Here is a 15,494-nt window from a genome sequence, read left to right as displayed (position 1 = left end):
ATTATTATAATACCTCTCTTGTCATAATTACAAAAATATCTCTTTTATCATAATTGTATAAAATTATTATAATGCCTTATATCATCTATTACTATATATAAAAATAATTTATCAAGGAAATGAGAATTTTGCCCCTTTACTTTTTGTCCAATTACTTGACATGTGTACAAAATATGAAAATACCCTCCTATGTGAACGACAAAAATATCTTTCTTATAAATATCAAATCACTATAGTGCCATTTATGTCTTATCTATACCTTTATAACGAAAGTTTCTATAAATATATAATAGATACAATTTTACCTTTTCAATTATTTGCTAATTGCTTGACATTTGTACAAATTTACTACAATGTCCCTTTTTTCATAATCAACCAAAATTATTATAATGCCTCCTATCATAATCATTGAAATGCCCTTATTATCATAATTATGGAAATGTCTTCCCATCATGATTAGCCAAAATTACTATAATAACCATCATATCATAATTACAAAAATGTTTCTCATGCCATAATTAATCAAAATTACTTTAACACATTTATTAAATTATGTGTTTATAACTATAATTAAAAGTAAACACTACCAAAATTACATTAATACTTTTTTTATTATTCCATAATTCATTGACATGTGGCATTTTATGTCACCCTTACCAAAATTATAAAAATACCCTTCTATATCTATTTAATTGCATCATATAAAATATTATAATGCCTTGTTTTTCTCATGAATAGCCAAAATTACTATACTATCACTCATGTCATAATTACGAAAATATCATTTCTACCATAGTTTTTCTCTTTTCGCATTTCTTTCAATATGGATATCAAACATTGGAAAAAAGTAAGCATCTTCACTAGCATTCAATGATTTAATTGCATTGCTGTTGTTTCAACTTTTTGAATGGTCGCTCTATCGAATCCAAAAATTACTTTAAAATCATCAAAGAATGGGAAAAGTTCAATCAAATACGAATCAAATAAAACCCATAGAAAAAAAAATCATAAATAAGGTAAGCCATAATGTAATCTTAAAAAATTACTCAAACCTACTCTTCAAAAACTTTTTTCTCAGTTGTGATATATTTTTCTTGTTCATTCCACCCAAATCCACTAGCATTTTTCATTTCAAAAATTGCATGATATTATCTCTTAAGCAGCTTAACCTTGAATTTGATATAAGGGGTGGTTTTAAGTTGTGAAATAAGAATGAGTCGCTCTAGCATGCATTCAACATAACTTAGATATCTGATACAGAATGTCTCATTATCCACTTTTCATCTAGGATCTTTAGCCAAAAAATGTAGGCATTAAATAAGATAGGAATCTTCCTCTCAATTCCATGAATGGTTACATGCACTTGAACTTTCATTTCTTCTTCTGGGTTGGCCTTAGATAGATTGTGATAGATTGGCATGCCAAGAAGATATGTTCAATTCCTAATGACATGGTTAGACATTATGCAACAATATCAGTATAGTGAATCAAAAACCCATTAAGGGAATGAAATAAATGAATACACATGAAAAGAAGACAAATAAATGTGTACTCCAAATTGTAATATACATTGGACATTTAAGAATAAAAAAAATAATGTAAACATATATTCAACATTGATATAAAGCAAATTCTATGCTTGATCATATGGTACATACAATAAAACCATTGAGCAAATGTTATAACATATAAAACATTTCTATAATGTTATTATCCTTGGGATTGCAACCAATGGGTGAACATCTCATTAGTTAGATTATCTTTAAATTGAATTCAACTGTCAGATGGCTCAATATGCATAATCAAATCTTAATGTTCATATTCATCTAGTTGGCTAATACTTCCCTCAATAATATCACCTTCTATAGGGTCTAAAATCATCTCAAACTTAATAAAATTATAGAGAAGGCAATAAGCAAAAATGATTCTACACTATGTCTTTATTGAATAAAATGACCTTTCCCTTAAAATTGCCCATCTAGTTCTTAATATACTAAAATATCTCTTAATTCAATTTCTTACTTTAAAGTGTTTGATATTGAAATATTCCTGTAAGGTTATCGATTGGAGTCTTACCCTCCAATCATTAATATAGTGTTTTTTACCTCTATAAGGTGCCAAGAATCCATCCCTATTTATGTATCAAACATCACACAAATAGTAATTACCTGTTATCCGATCAATAATATTAACAATATGAAAAAAATGTTTCATTAATAACATAATACGAACATAATAAAAATAATATCTTGTAGGATCTTCAACTCATTTCTATGTGTAATGGCATCCTTTAGCACTCTGTCACTACTACAAAACCTTCCCATCCTAGTAGAATATATATAAATTACATATTTAGGGTACAAACACCAAGGACATTAGTTGCAATTTCATTTTTCTAAATCTTGTATCTACATCTGTGTCAACTGTGTCAACTGTGTCTACATTGACTTTGATGTATGTCCCATCTAAGGCATCTAAACAACTTTTAAACTATTTTCATCTATTATTTATTAAATTTTTTGGTATCGGTTCAAGTTCTTTAAACAACAACATATGCAATCTTAAAATAGAATTCAACACATAATAGACTTGTCTATTAATTGTCTCACTAAATCTAGCTACTTGACACTTCATAACCCTATTTTTTGTATGATAAGCAATGATATGGAGAAAGTTAATAATTAGTTCTTGCATTGATATATGTCTAGATGATTGTAACACCTCTTTTATTTTAAGCAAATGACGTAATTTTACAAAAGCTCTTCTATCCATTCTAGTATTATATACACACACTGTCTATTGCTTTTAAAGATCATTGCATTTAAGTTTAATTATCTAATATGTAGCCTATCATAAGATGTTCCACCATAAGATAGTCTACATCATTTTCTAACGTTCATATTTAATAAAGTTACAGCAACAAAACATAACAAATGAAACAAAGTCTGCATCTAGCTCAAATGCATCATAAGCAATGTAACTAATTGCATATTCATTCTTGGTGATAAACCAACCATAACTGCTTAGACGACAGAATATCCTTAAAGTTGAAAACATAAATGGAAAGCAAATCTTGGCATATGGTACATGGAATCTATCAAACATCATCAAAGAAAATATGAATCAGCAACAAAACATTTCTGGATGAAGGAACTAAAATAATAATAAAAAAAAAAACCCACAAAACAAGACAATTATATCATAAACATAAATTTAGATCTAAATGACATCTACAAATATGAAAAAAAAAAAAAACATTGAAAGGCAATAAATAATGCAGATTAGATAAAAAAGATCAATAAAAAAGTATACACACATTTTCTATAAAAAATAAAGATAAACTTAACAAGATGAAGATTGAATGATAGATGTTAAAATTGAAATTGGTTTAAAGAGAAAAGTAAATGCTAAGACTAAGATATGTTGAAATAAAAATAAGAAATGTATTGGGTATTAAAATATGATGAAGACATCAAATAATGCGTTTAATAATAAGGCATTTTGTATATACAAACGCCTTATTTGATGTATAAAATATAGGTGATTTTGCTTCGTAATTAGACATTACAACGTTTATATTGTCAAAACATGATATTCGAGAGAAAAAATTTTAATATATTGCAATTAAGGCATTTGTAGGAAGAAACGCTTTAATTAATAACCAATTAAGATATTTTTTCATATGTTAATTGATGGACACTTTTCATACTATAATTGAAAATCATTTATGTCATAACATAGTCTTTGAGAACAAATAAAAAAAATATTTATCCTAAAATTATCAATTAAGGTGTTTCAATGAAGAAAAACCTTAATTGATGATAAATTAAGGCGTTTGATGAAGAAAATGCCTTAATTGATGCATTAATCATTTTAAGGCATTTTAGGCATGAAACACCATAATTGATGATCCATTAATGCATTGGTGTCCATAAATGCCTTAATTGATCATTAAATAAGGTGTTTTTCCATGCCAAATGCCTTAATTGCAATATAAAAAAAATTAAAATGCCACTAACAAGAACTTACAGCTAAGTTTTAGTCACTTCTAGACATACTTTTTAAAAGAGTAATGGTTATGTGATAATTTTTTATTTAGATCAAAATTAGAAATAAGGTAACTTTTCCCCCATGAATCCTAGAATACCATAAGAATAAGTAGATTTCTGATTCTGAGACTTTGGGTACTATTAAAAATTTGAATTTTTTTTTTGGTAATTGAATTAATGTAAACTAAACTTGAGAATTAAATACGTACCGTTAAGATTTCAACAAAAAATTTATGGATTTCCTCGAACCAAACGTACTCTTAAAGTATTCAAGATAAACTCATTATTTATTTAAAAAGGTTTCATCATCGGATTTATTAAATATCTTATGAAAAATCAAATTCTAATTGATTTTATTTATTTACAAAACAATGTTATACAAAAATACTATCAAGATATCATGCGAAAATATAATAATCAAAATATGTAAAATAATTCATGCAAAATCATAAAAATTATACCAAAAATCATGCAAAGATCATGTAATAAATATCATAAAAAAACCTTGCTAATAAATTATGCAAATAAATCATGTGAAAAAATCCATACAAAAATGTTTTGTAATAAATCAAGCAAATAAATTAAATTCATGTAAAATATCCTGTAAATATATATATATATATATATGTATACTATAATTATTGATGCAAAATATAAAAACCATGTAAATAGATAACATAAAAAAATAAAAAAAAAATGCAAAGTAAACTATAAAGTTTCTTTTTCTTATCACTTTTAATTCAATCACAATTAAAATTAATAAAAACAAAAAAAATTAAATAACAAAAATAAAAAATCAAATCAAATTAAAAAAGAAAAGAAAAACTATGATCGAGTCGGATCATCAGTGGGTTGGCACGAAGGTCGCCACAAGTCGAGGTATGGATCTATCCCCTCTAAACGACATTGTTTGATGCTACTATAAAAGCTAAAAAATCAAATTTTCTCATAACTCTTCTTTTGCTTATTTCTTTAACCCAAAAAGTCCACTGACCTTTTTTTTTAAAAAAAAAAAACAACCTTTTGGCCAAAAACCCAAATTTACTCATTGAAAGATTCAAATAGCATTGAAAATTTCAAACAGTTCCTAGAAAACTTAAAGAATCAAAAACCGACCACCTTAAAACCTTCCAATCACCATGAAACTCACTAAAAATTTTAAACTCTCGCTGAAAATTTCAAAGAGAACCAAAAAATTAAATAAAAAATTTAGAAAAATCTATTGAAAAACCCATAACCCATAAATCAAATCCAAAAACCAAAAATATTTAGAAATCAAACCAAAACACATGAAATCCAAAAAAACCCAAGGATCAAAACAACTTTAAAAATATCAAAAAATTGAATTTCAGAACCCAAAATAGAAAACCAAAAAACAAGCAAAATCATAATTTATTTTTTTAAAAAAATTGTCTTTCCTTGTTCAATGAATTGGTGTCCAGATATATTCAAAATTAACCTATGTTGAATATTCTTGGATCTTTACAAAGATTGAATCTAACTAACTTTTTCTTTTCGATTTCTTTTTTTTTTTTGTCAATCAAATGTAAAAACAAAAAACAAAAAATAAAGTAATAATAATAAAACTAAAACTAAAATAGAAATTAAAATCTAAAATGGATTAAAGTAAAAATACAATTTTAGGCTTTTTATTTCTGGGCCTAAAGTTCAATTTCATAATTAAAACTCAATTACAATTTTCATCCAATTATTAAAATTCAAAATCCATTTAAATACCGAAAAACTTTTAAGATAAAATGCGGTGTTTATAGTTCCTCATATCATAATTATTAAAATATTATTCTATCATAATTGATCAAAATTATTATAATGTTCCTCCAATTATAATTACAAAAATACTTATTATTATCATTAATTAAAATTACTATAATACCCTTCAAATTATAATAAATTATTAATTTTTTTCTTTAAAAAAATAAGCTGAAGATAATATTAATGGCCTTTGATTTCATGGGTAAATGGATTTGAATTGGATAATTGATCAATATTAATAATAGGTAAATACTATATCAGTAAATTGAATTGTTATGTATGTATTATTAGTTTAGATTTAATCTATATAATTATTTTTAAAAAGTTTCTTTTATTTAAAACAAAACCAATAACTGTTCAATTACAATTGAGTGACAAAATTAGAGTATCATTTTTTTATTTTTTTTAAAGATTATATTTTTCAAAAATAAAAAAAAAACAACAAAATACTAAAAAAATAAATTTTAATTTATTAAAAAATTTAAAAAAATTATAATTCATCAAAATAAACAAAATTTGCAACCTGGACGTAGCTGGATTGTTTTTCTAGCATTAAATGAAAAGAACAATAATTTGGCTTGGATTGGCAATATATAAAGATGGGGACATTCCAAAGCAATTTCTGCCTCATTTTGCGCTGATTAAACCTTCCCGGGGGATCCATTGTAATTTTAACCATGTTTAGTCTATTAAGGACAACATTTTTAAATAATAGCCCAAAGTCAGGCTTACAACATTTTTAAATAATAGCCCAAAGTCAGGCTTGTTGTCCAATCACATCCTCATCTCAATATTTCCGAAGTTGGATGAACCATTTAAGGTCAAGAAGTTAGGTTCACAATAGTGCAAATAGATAAAGTCGATGTAAATGTCGATGCAGAGTTTCCACTTTCCATGGCTGGAGAAACCCTCAAATGGATCTTTTGCTTAGTGACATTTCTAGTCAAATGGTACTGCAGAGGGAAATTCGTGCTGAAATTCATCACGCTTTTTTGTTATGGTCTGCAGACTACTGCCGTAAGGAATGGTTTACTACAATTGTCGTTGAACTTGAAAGAGACTCCAAACAAGCCATTTTTTAAGTTTTGAAAGAGGACTTTTCGTAGCTGCTCAATTTGATTCTTTTTATCGTGCTTTCACAGAAACCAACGAGCTGGCCCACAATGCAACCAGGCTTCCATGTGATTTGAACCATGAACAGGTACGGAGAAATTCGTTTCCAAAGAAACTCTGTCACTTTGTAATTCAATTTGTTTGTTCCTTTCATTCCCTAATATTGAGTTGCCAGACGAAGATTAATTAAAACTCAAAAACGGGTTATCGAAACAAAAAAATGTGAATATGAACAAACCCCCAAAAAATATTTCAACCCTTTCTAGAAGAGAATAATAACTTAACATTCAACAGAAATGAAGAAAATTGAGGAGACATGAGGATCATGAGAGAGGCAACCGTATTTAGTTCCAAAAGTTTTTGTCGTGGGAAATGTAAGAAGATTTCATCTTTTGATTTGACATAATTAGGATTTTAAAATAAACACAAAATAAATAGACATTACTATTACTTATCAAAAAATTTTATTAATGAATATCTTAGAAGTATTATTTAAAAATTTTATATCTTAGAAGTAATTTTATTGACGAGGATCATACATTTTTTCTATTTAAAAGAACCAATTTATTTTTTAATAAGCAAATTTATAATATTAATTGTTAACTCCCAGATTTAATATGTCAAATAAAAATGATAAAGAAATCACTCAGTTCGGTAAAAAAAAAAAAAAAAACTTCATTTTTAAATCAATACAACCATAGATTAAATGTTACCCTCGTATTCTTCTACATTTGTTATTTATGCCCAAGAAAAGTTTTTACATAGATTTATGCACATTAATCCACAGTTTTTGAGGTAAGATTTTAAGTAGAAATTTTATTTGTAAAAAGAATGAAAATATTTTAAAATAAAATTATTTTATTTAGCAAAATAAAAATTTGTAATTAAAATTTTATTTTCAATTGTTCAACCGTTAAACTTGCTCACTATATTTCCTATTGGTAAATATATCAACTCAATTTCTGCACAAATGCTAACCGGTTGCAACCGTTTTCTAAGTAAGGTCATAATGGTTTTCCCCACATCTGTGCAAGTTAACAGCGCTGGGCCTTCATGTTTGTTACTTTTTATGAAAATCTCTATTTACCAATAACAGAAAAGAACACAATTATCTGAAGATTACAGCTTGAACCTAACTAGAGTGACGAAAATTCATATTTCAAGGGATAGAGCGAACTTATGATCTGAAAGAAGCTACAATTTGTTGGTGAGTCAATAGGGTGCTAGGCGGCCTGACTTATGTACCCTCTCCTTTTAATTATCTATACACAGTTCAGTACTGTTTGCTAGACTTTTCAATGCTAGCGCTGTTTGCCTAGAAATGAATGGCTGCCCACACTTCAAAGACTTGTGCAATGAATGGCGTCAACTTGCCCTTTGTTTGCCTGGAAATTGATGGTTTGCTACATCTTTCCAACCACATTTCTCAATCAGTGAAAGGGATACTAGCTATTACGTACATATGATCTCAACAACGACCTGTGGTCTTCCTTACTCTCCTGATCAACTCAATTCATTTGGAAATATCGCAAGATAACTAGAATCAAGTACAGTTAAACACTTCCTAGATGCCAAGGAAAAAGCTGAGTATCACCATGTTTTCCTTTAACATCTCCAAGACCCTTGTGATTTACTTCTTGCTAAGCTTGCTCAAGCTCAACTTCTCCTGTGAAGCTAAGCCTATTTTCTTATTTCATGACTGCACTAATACAACAACTTCCAGTCCTAATGGCACTTTTCAGCGAAATCTCAATTTTCTTCTCTCATCCCTTTCCTCTAATTCAAGCCGTGACAACAGATTCTACAACCTCACAGTTGGCAGTGGCCCTGAAGACATTGTTTATGGTCTCTTTCTCTGCTGAGGTGATGCCACCAAAGACCTCTGTGGAGAATGTGTAGATACAGCTGGCAAGGACATAGTTCAACGTTGCCCCATGGAGAAGGCAGCCATAATTACGTATGAGGAATGCATGTTACGTTACTCGAGTCAGAATTTCTTCGGCAAATTGGAACTGAAACCTGCTTTGCAACTGGTGAACTCCCTCAATATTTCGCAACAAGATCAATTCCTTGAATTGCTAGAAAGGACGACGCTTAATGTAACTGCAAGGATTGCCAATGATTGGTAGAAGGTTTGCTACTGTAGAATTGCCCTTCACAAGAAGTGAAACGATATACGCACTTGGTCAATGCACGCAAGATTTATCCGTGTCAGATTGCAACAGGTGTCTCGAAGCAGCATTCACTTATTTTCTTCCTGGTTGCTGCGGGGTAAAGGAAGGGGGTAGAGTTATATTTCCGAGCTGTATGTTTAGGTATGAATTGTACCCATTTTACCTTGTGGCAGGGGCACCATCGTCGCCTAAACCCGGCTCCAAAGGTAAAGTTGAATCCAATTTTTTTTTATCGATTATTTTATCAATTTTTAAAGAAAAATCTCTTAGTCTAAAGATTTTGGTTGGGGTGGGAGAATCGGCCAACCGTGGGACTTCGATAACTGATCGCAACTGAATTTAATTATGGTTGCGTAAATTCAGTTGCGTGTCTGCCCAATTGAAGATCCAGAAAAAGCAAAACTGTCCAGCAGGTCATTATTAGAGGTTTGTTTAACCGTTTGATATGCAGGAAAAGGGAACCTATCCTCGGGAAAAATAATCAGCATAGTTGCTGCCACTGTGGCCTTTGTGCTGCTTTTAATCGCCGGCTTGTGCATCCTAAGTTGGAAAAGAAAAAACCAGTACAATACAATAGAAAAACAAACAGGTAAATCATTAGAGAAATAAAAAACACAAACATATGAGTGGCTATTTTTACGAAAGAAAAACCTAGAAACATTATTACTTATTTTCAATGTTTTCCATTGCAAGAAAAAGACTAATACTCCTTTTCTTTGCTCAGCTGCAAATGATATTACGACCGTAGGGTCCTTGCAATTTGATTTAGGGACAATTGCAGCCGCCACAAACAAGTTCTCTGATGATAACAAGTTGGGTGAAGGTGGATTTGGTCAGGTTTACAAGGTAGGAAATTACTAATTAACACCAAGTTTTCATGAACCATCCATATCTGTTTGCCTGTAGGAATAATCAATTTAATTAGCCAATTACCACTCAGCTTAGGGTAGCCAATCATTTTTATAGACATAAAATCCTAGGAGCAAACCAAACTTTCCTTCCCAAAAATCCTCATGAATAAGATCATATGGCGGAAATTACCCATTCAAGATCTTGGAGTAACTAGATATTCAAGGATTAGAGATTTTAACAAACAGAAAATTTTAAATTACCAGGGTATACTTCCCTCTGGACAAGAAATCGCTGTAAAGAGGCTATCAAGAAGATCTGGGCAGGGTGAAAAGGAATTTAAGAACGAGGTTGCGGTAGTAGCCAAGCTTCAGCATAGAAATCTTGTGAGGCTATTGGGATTTTGCTTGGAAGGAGAGGAAAAGCTGCTTATTTATGAATTTGTTCCCAACAGGAGCCTTGACTGTTTTCTATTTGGTAACGGCACATCCAAATAATTTTGGTTTGCTTATATAATTTTGGTTTGATAATGTAGCAAGTACTAAATGGATTAAAGTTGGATGCAAAAGTTAAGATTAAATCAAGAGTACTGAGATAGAGTGAAAATTTTTCTTAATTTTGCATTTGATAATGCAAGTAAAGATAATATGACATTATACTATGTTTGAGGTGTGCTAATATCGATTAAGAAAATTCATGAAGTTGTTTTAGAACATTTAGCTTGTATTGGATTTATCTCAAGATTTATTAATTGGTATTTTTATAGAGAGTCTATACCGTTAAAGTCAGCGAGTAAAATTCCTTCAATTTTAAGGGCTCCCCAATACCAACATGATCTTATTAGACAAGATGATATAAAAGGCATGTTGTGAGATGCTTTCAACATTCATTACCAATATTTTCATAATTCGTCTTCTCGAAATGATAGATTTAATGAGTTAAATATTAAAATGAATAATTTTGGTAAATATGGGATAGGTGTAAGTGACCAATAACTTAGTGGAGAAGCATCAAAGGTTTATAAGTTACTTAAAGATGTGAATGAAGATCTAAGTATTCAAAGTTATCTTTCTGTGTGCATCTTTTTTATTTGAAATGCTTTTGTGGACAAATAGGAAGCTCTTTGACTTTATTATTGAAGTTTACGAAAGAAATATTTTTTTTGCAAAAATCGCTAAATCTTGTAAAAATTTAAAGAAGATGATCAAAGAGTTAGGTTTTAGATATAAGAAAATTCATAATTATCTCAATGATTGCATGTTATATTAAGATGATAAAAAAAATCAACAATTTTGTCATGTGTGTGGTAATTCTCGTTGGTTGGATACAAATCCTGAAAAAAGATTGAATGAGAACGATGATGAAGTCCACGTTAAAAAAAAACTTGTAAATTTTTTTTAATATTAGAAATAGCTTATTATTAAGTTTAAAAACTTGTTTTATTCTTTTCAGTATGTTCTTGAGCAAGTTAGTGATCATGGTGGGAAAAACACTTTATCAAATGGCAGTGCTCCAAATTCAAGTGGTCATCAATTTCATATATTCTAAATTTTTGATTAATGTACTGAAACAATTTGAATGTTAATGTATTAAACTTTGTGTTACATGTATACTGCAACAAATTATATATTTAGATATTAAATATTTATAACATTCAGTTTATGAATTTAAATTCATTTTTATGAATTTAAAAATATTTATCTATTTTTTATTTAATTATAGTAGTAAATATTGAAAGGAAGTAAACTTCCTAATTTAGTGACTTTTGTGTCAAAAAATGCTACTAATTTAACGGCGTTTCTAGACACATATGTCACTTTTAATTTAATGGCATTTTTGACACAAAACGTTGCTAAATTTCTCGTTAGTAGCATTTTAGTCTAAAAATATTGCTACATTTAGTGATGTTTATATCCAAAAATATTGCTAAATTAGAAAATTTAACGATTTTTTTTTTTGAAAACACCATTAAAATATAGCGACATTTTCAAACTAAGGCGCTACTAAGTTGGTGACATTTTTTCCTAAAACATCACTATTTTCCCTGATGTAGGTATAGGCAACAATTTTAGCGGCGTTTTTGGCAAACGTTACAAATCGTAAGTGACGTTTTATAAATACCACTAAACATAAAAAAAGCCACTAAAGACCTATTCTCCTATAGTGTCACTAACTTATGTATCCCATTCCTATGTAATTCGAATTCATTTTTTCTAACAATAAGCTTTAATATGTTTTCGATAAAAAAGCAAGGATGAAAATTAACTTACTCACTTTATGATACATTTGGCCTAGCAAACTCAATGATAGATTTTTTTTATATTAATATTATGATGAATACCAAACATGATTCATATAGATTAAGCTTAAAGCTTCATCATAATCCTAGCTAGAATTTAATAGCTTTTGTATTGAAAATCTAAAATACCAAATATCATCATTGTACTATATTATATAGGCAAAAATTCTATAGATTCATAATGTGCATAAACTTCCATCCTTAATACATTTTGTGTACTTTATGTTATTTTGTTACTCTTTAGCTTAAAACTAATTATATGCTTTACATATGAAAGTTTTAATATCTGATGAACAAAGACATGATGCCCTAACTTCAAGTTAACCTATATTATTACACAATGCATTCTTTAATATCTTGCAATGTAGCGCAAGTTTATACTCTAGCGATATATAGATAGTAAACCTCCAGCAAAATGACCATTTTACCATTTTAATTTTTTATCATTTGCTTGACACTTGCTCAAAAAGACTACAATGCCTTTTATGTATTAAATGATAAAAATACTTCTTTTTTTAATGATAAACTACTATAATGCCCCTCCATTCTTAAAATATAAAATACCTCTCTTATAAATGTCAAATGACTATAATGCCTTTATGTTTTAAATGATTAAAATGCTCTTTATATAAATGATGAGTTACTGTGATACCTTTATGTCATAATTACAAAAAATCCCCTCATTCCATAATTATCTAAAATTACCATAATGTCCCTTATATTATAATTATGATAATGTCTTTACTACCATAATTGACCAAAATTGCTATAATGTCCTTTTATCATAATTATGAAATAGCCCTCCTACCAAATTTGGTCAAGATAATTGTAATGCTCTTTCCATAACTACAAAAATGTCCTTATGATTGTTTCATAAAAAGTTTACATGTACTATTTTATTTTAAGATTACTGTAATACCCTTTTTAATTTACATATTAAATTTTAACATAATAATATAAAATTAATCACATATTAAATTACTAAAATGCTTTTATCATCATTTCATTGAAATTTGACATGTGAAATTTTATTTGAAAATGCTGTAATACTTTTATTAAATTACATATATTAAAATTTAACATAATATAAAATTAATTATGTATTAAATTACTAATCTTATTAAGAATTAAAATTATCAAAATGCTCATATGGTTCTGTGATTAAGAGTTGATAAGTATCCCAAATTATTATAATATCTCTTTTATCATAATTATATAAATGTCTTTCCTAGCATAAATTAGTTAAAATTATGATGATGCCCTTACTACAATAATTTGACAAAACTGCTAAAACGCTTTTGCTATCGTAATTATGAAAATGCCTCTTCCACCATAATTTTTTAAAATTATTATAATACTGCTCCTATCATAATTACAAAACTATCTCTTTTATCATAATTGGCTAAAATTGTTATAATGCCTAATATCATCTATAACTATATATAAAAAAATTTATCAAAGAAATGATAATTTTGCCCCTTTAATTTTTATCTAATTACTTGACATGTGAACAAAAGATGACAATACCCTCCAATGTGAATGACAAAAATATCTTTTTTATAAATATCAAATCACTATAGTGCCATTTATGTCTTATCTATACCTCTATAATGAAAGCTTCTATAACTATATGATAGATACAATTTTACCCTTTCAATTATTTGCTAATTGCTTGACATGTGTACAAATTTACTACAATGTCCCTTTTTTTATAATTAACCAAAATTACTATAATGCATCATATCATAATTACAGAAATGTTTCTCCTACCATAATTGATCAAAATTACTTTAACACATTTATTAAATTACGTGTTTATAACTATAATTAAAAGTAAACACTACCAAAATTACATTAATACTCTTTTGATTATTTCATAATTCATTGATATGTAGCATTTTATGTCACCCTTACCAAAATTATAAAATGCCTTTTTTCATCTATTTAATTGCATCATATAAATTATTATAATGCCTATAAATAGCCAAAATTACTATATGACCATCCATGTCATAATTACGAAAATATCCCTCCTACTATAATTGTCAAAATTACTATGATACCCTTCTTACTATAATTATGAAAAATACCCTTAATACTATAATTGATCAAAATTACTATAATACTTTCTTATCATAATTGAAAAAATACCCTTTTAATTGCTTTATAATTACATATTAAACTTTAACATCTATATAATAATATGAAAGTAATTCCTTTGGAAATAACTATAATGCCCTTCAAATTACTTGATAATTGAATAGCATATATCCTAATTGACTGTAATGCCTCTCTTTTTATAATCAAGTATAATTGCTATAATGTTCCTACCTTAATGTTTAAGTTCGAGAGCCAACCCATTAGACACAAAAATTATAAAGTCACCACCAACCTTTTTTACCTATTTATGATTGGCCACCTAAATGAATCTACCTTTTTTAAGGTTGTCCTAAACTTAAACTAAAGGTCCCTAAAAAGAATAGATTCTGGTTTACATTAATAGAACTAAGTTTGGGAATTGGTTACATATAGGAAAGGTTTTAACACTTCATAACACCTAAAATTGGTACTAAATTAATCATATGCTATCTTGTTTAAGCCTTAAACAAATATGGTTTTTGTTAATTTTGGTATTTAAATATCAAAAAATCTTTAGGTTTTCACTAAAAAAGAAAATTTCCTCACTTCTTGTATCATTTATAACATCTAATATCATGCCTATTATTTGACAGTGTCACTAGCAGCTTATTGTAATTGTTACTAATTCATGGATGCCATACTTATTTAACTTTGCTCAACCAATGTCTATGCCTAAACCTGATATTGCCAATTTAATAAAGAAGTATTACATTAATTATATTAATAAATGGTAATTAGATTATATTGTATTTCTTCGTAATTACATTAATTTTTTACTATTTTTTTTGTTCAATTTAAGGGAATGGCTGTAAATGATAAGAATAAAAGATAAACTAGGTGTCATTACTAATAAGTGTACAATATATTCTTTTATGTAGAGTTTGTTTAGATAAATATTTACTAACCCATTTAATTTTATTTTTTAGGTACCTCGTTAATTAGAAGTTACTAAATGTGTATATTGTGTTCTTCGTTTTATGAAAGAGATTTTTTTATATGATTTTATGAGTACACCATTTAAAGTTAGTACTAATTTCATATAATAGTAATATCTTTTAAAAAGAAAAAAAAATTTACAAGTTGAATGACAGTAACTTC

At 27.9% G+C, this 15,494-nt stretch overlaps 1 pseudogene across 1 annotated transcript; it reads left to right on the top strand.

The window, feature by feature from the left end:
• The first annotated feature begins 8,117 nt into the window (after positions 1 to 8,117).
• On the top strand, positions 8,118 to 11,519 carry LOC111274262 (cysteine-rich receptor-like protein kinase 25; annotated as a pseudogene). The gene is made up of 4 exons (XR_016334355.1): positions 8,118 to 9,315; positions 9,561 to 9,698; positions 9,834 to 9,955; positions 10,225 to 11,519. The product of XR_016334355.1 is annotated as a cysteine-rich receptor-like protein kinase 25 (transcript).
• The last annotated feature ends 3,975 nt before the right edge of the window (positions 11,520 to 15,494 follow it).

The sequence above is a fragment of the Durio zibethinus genome, chromosome 26 (assembly GCF_047325235.1).
Source record: "Durio zibethinus cultivar Kanyao isolate XHJ-2024 chromosome 26, ASM4732523v1, whole genome shotgun sequence".
Lineage (NCBI taxonomy): Eukaryota > Viridiplantae > Streptophyta > Magnoliopsida > Malvales > Malvaceae > Durio > Durio zibethinus.
Note: the sequence above shows the minus strand (reverse complement) of the source record. Positions and strands in the feature narration are given on the sequence as shown.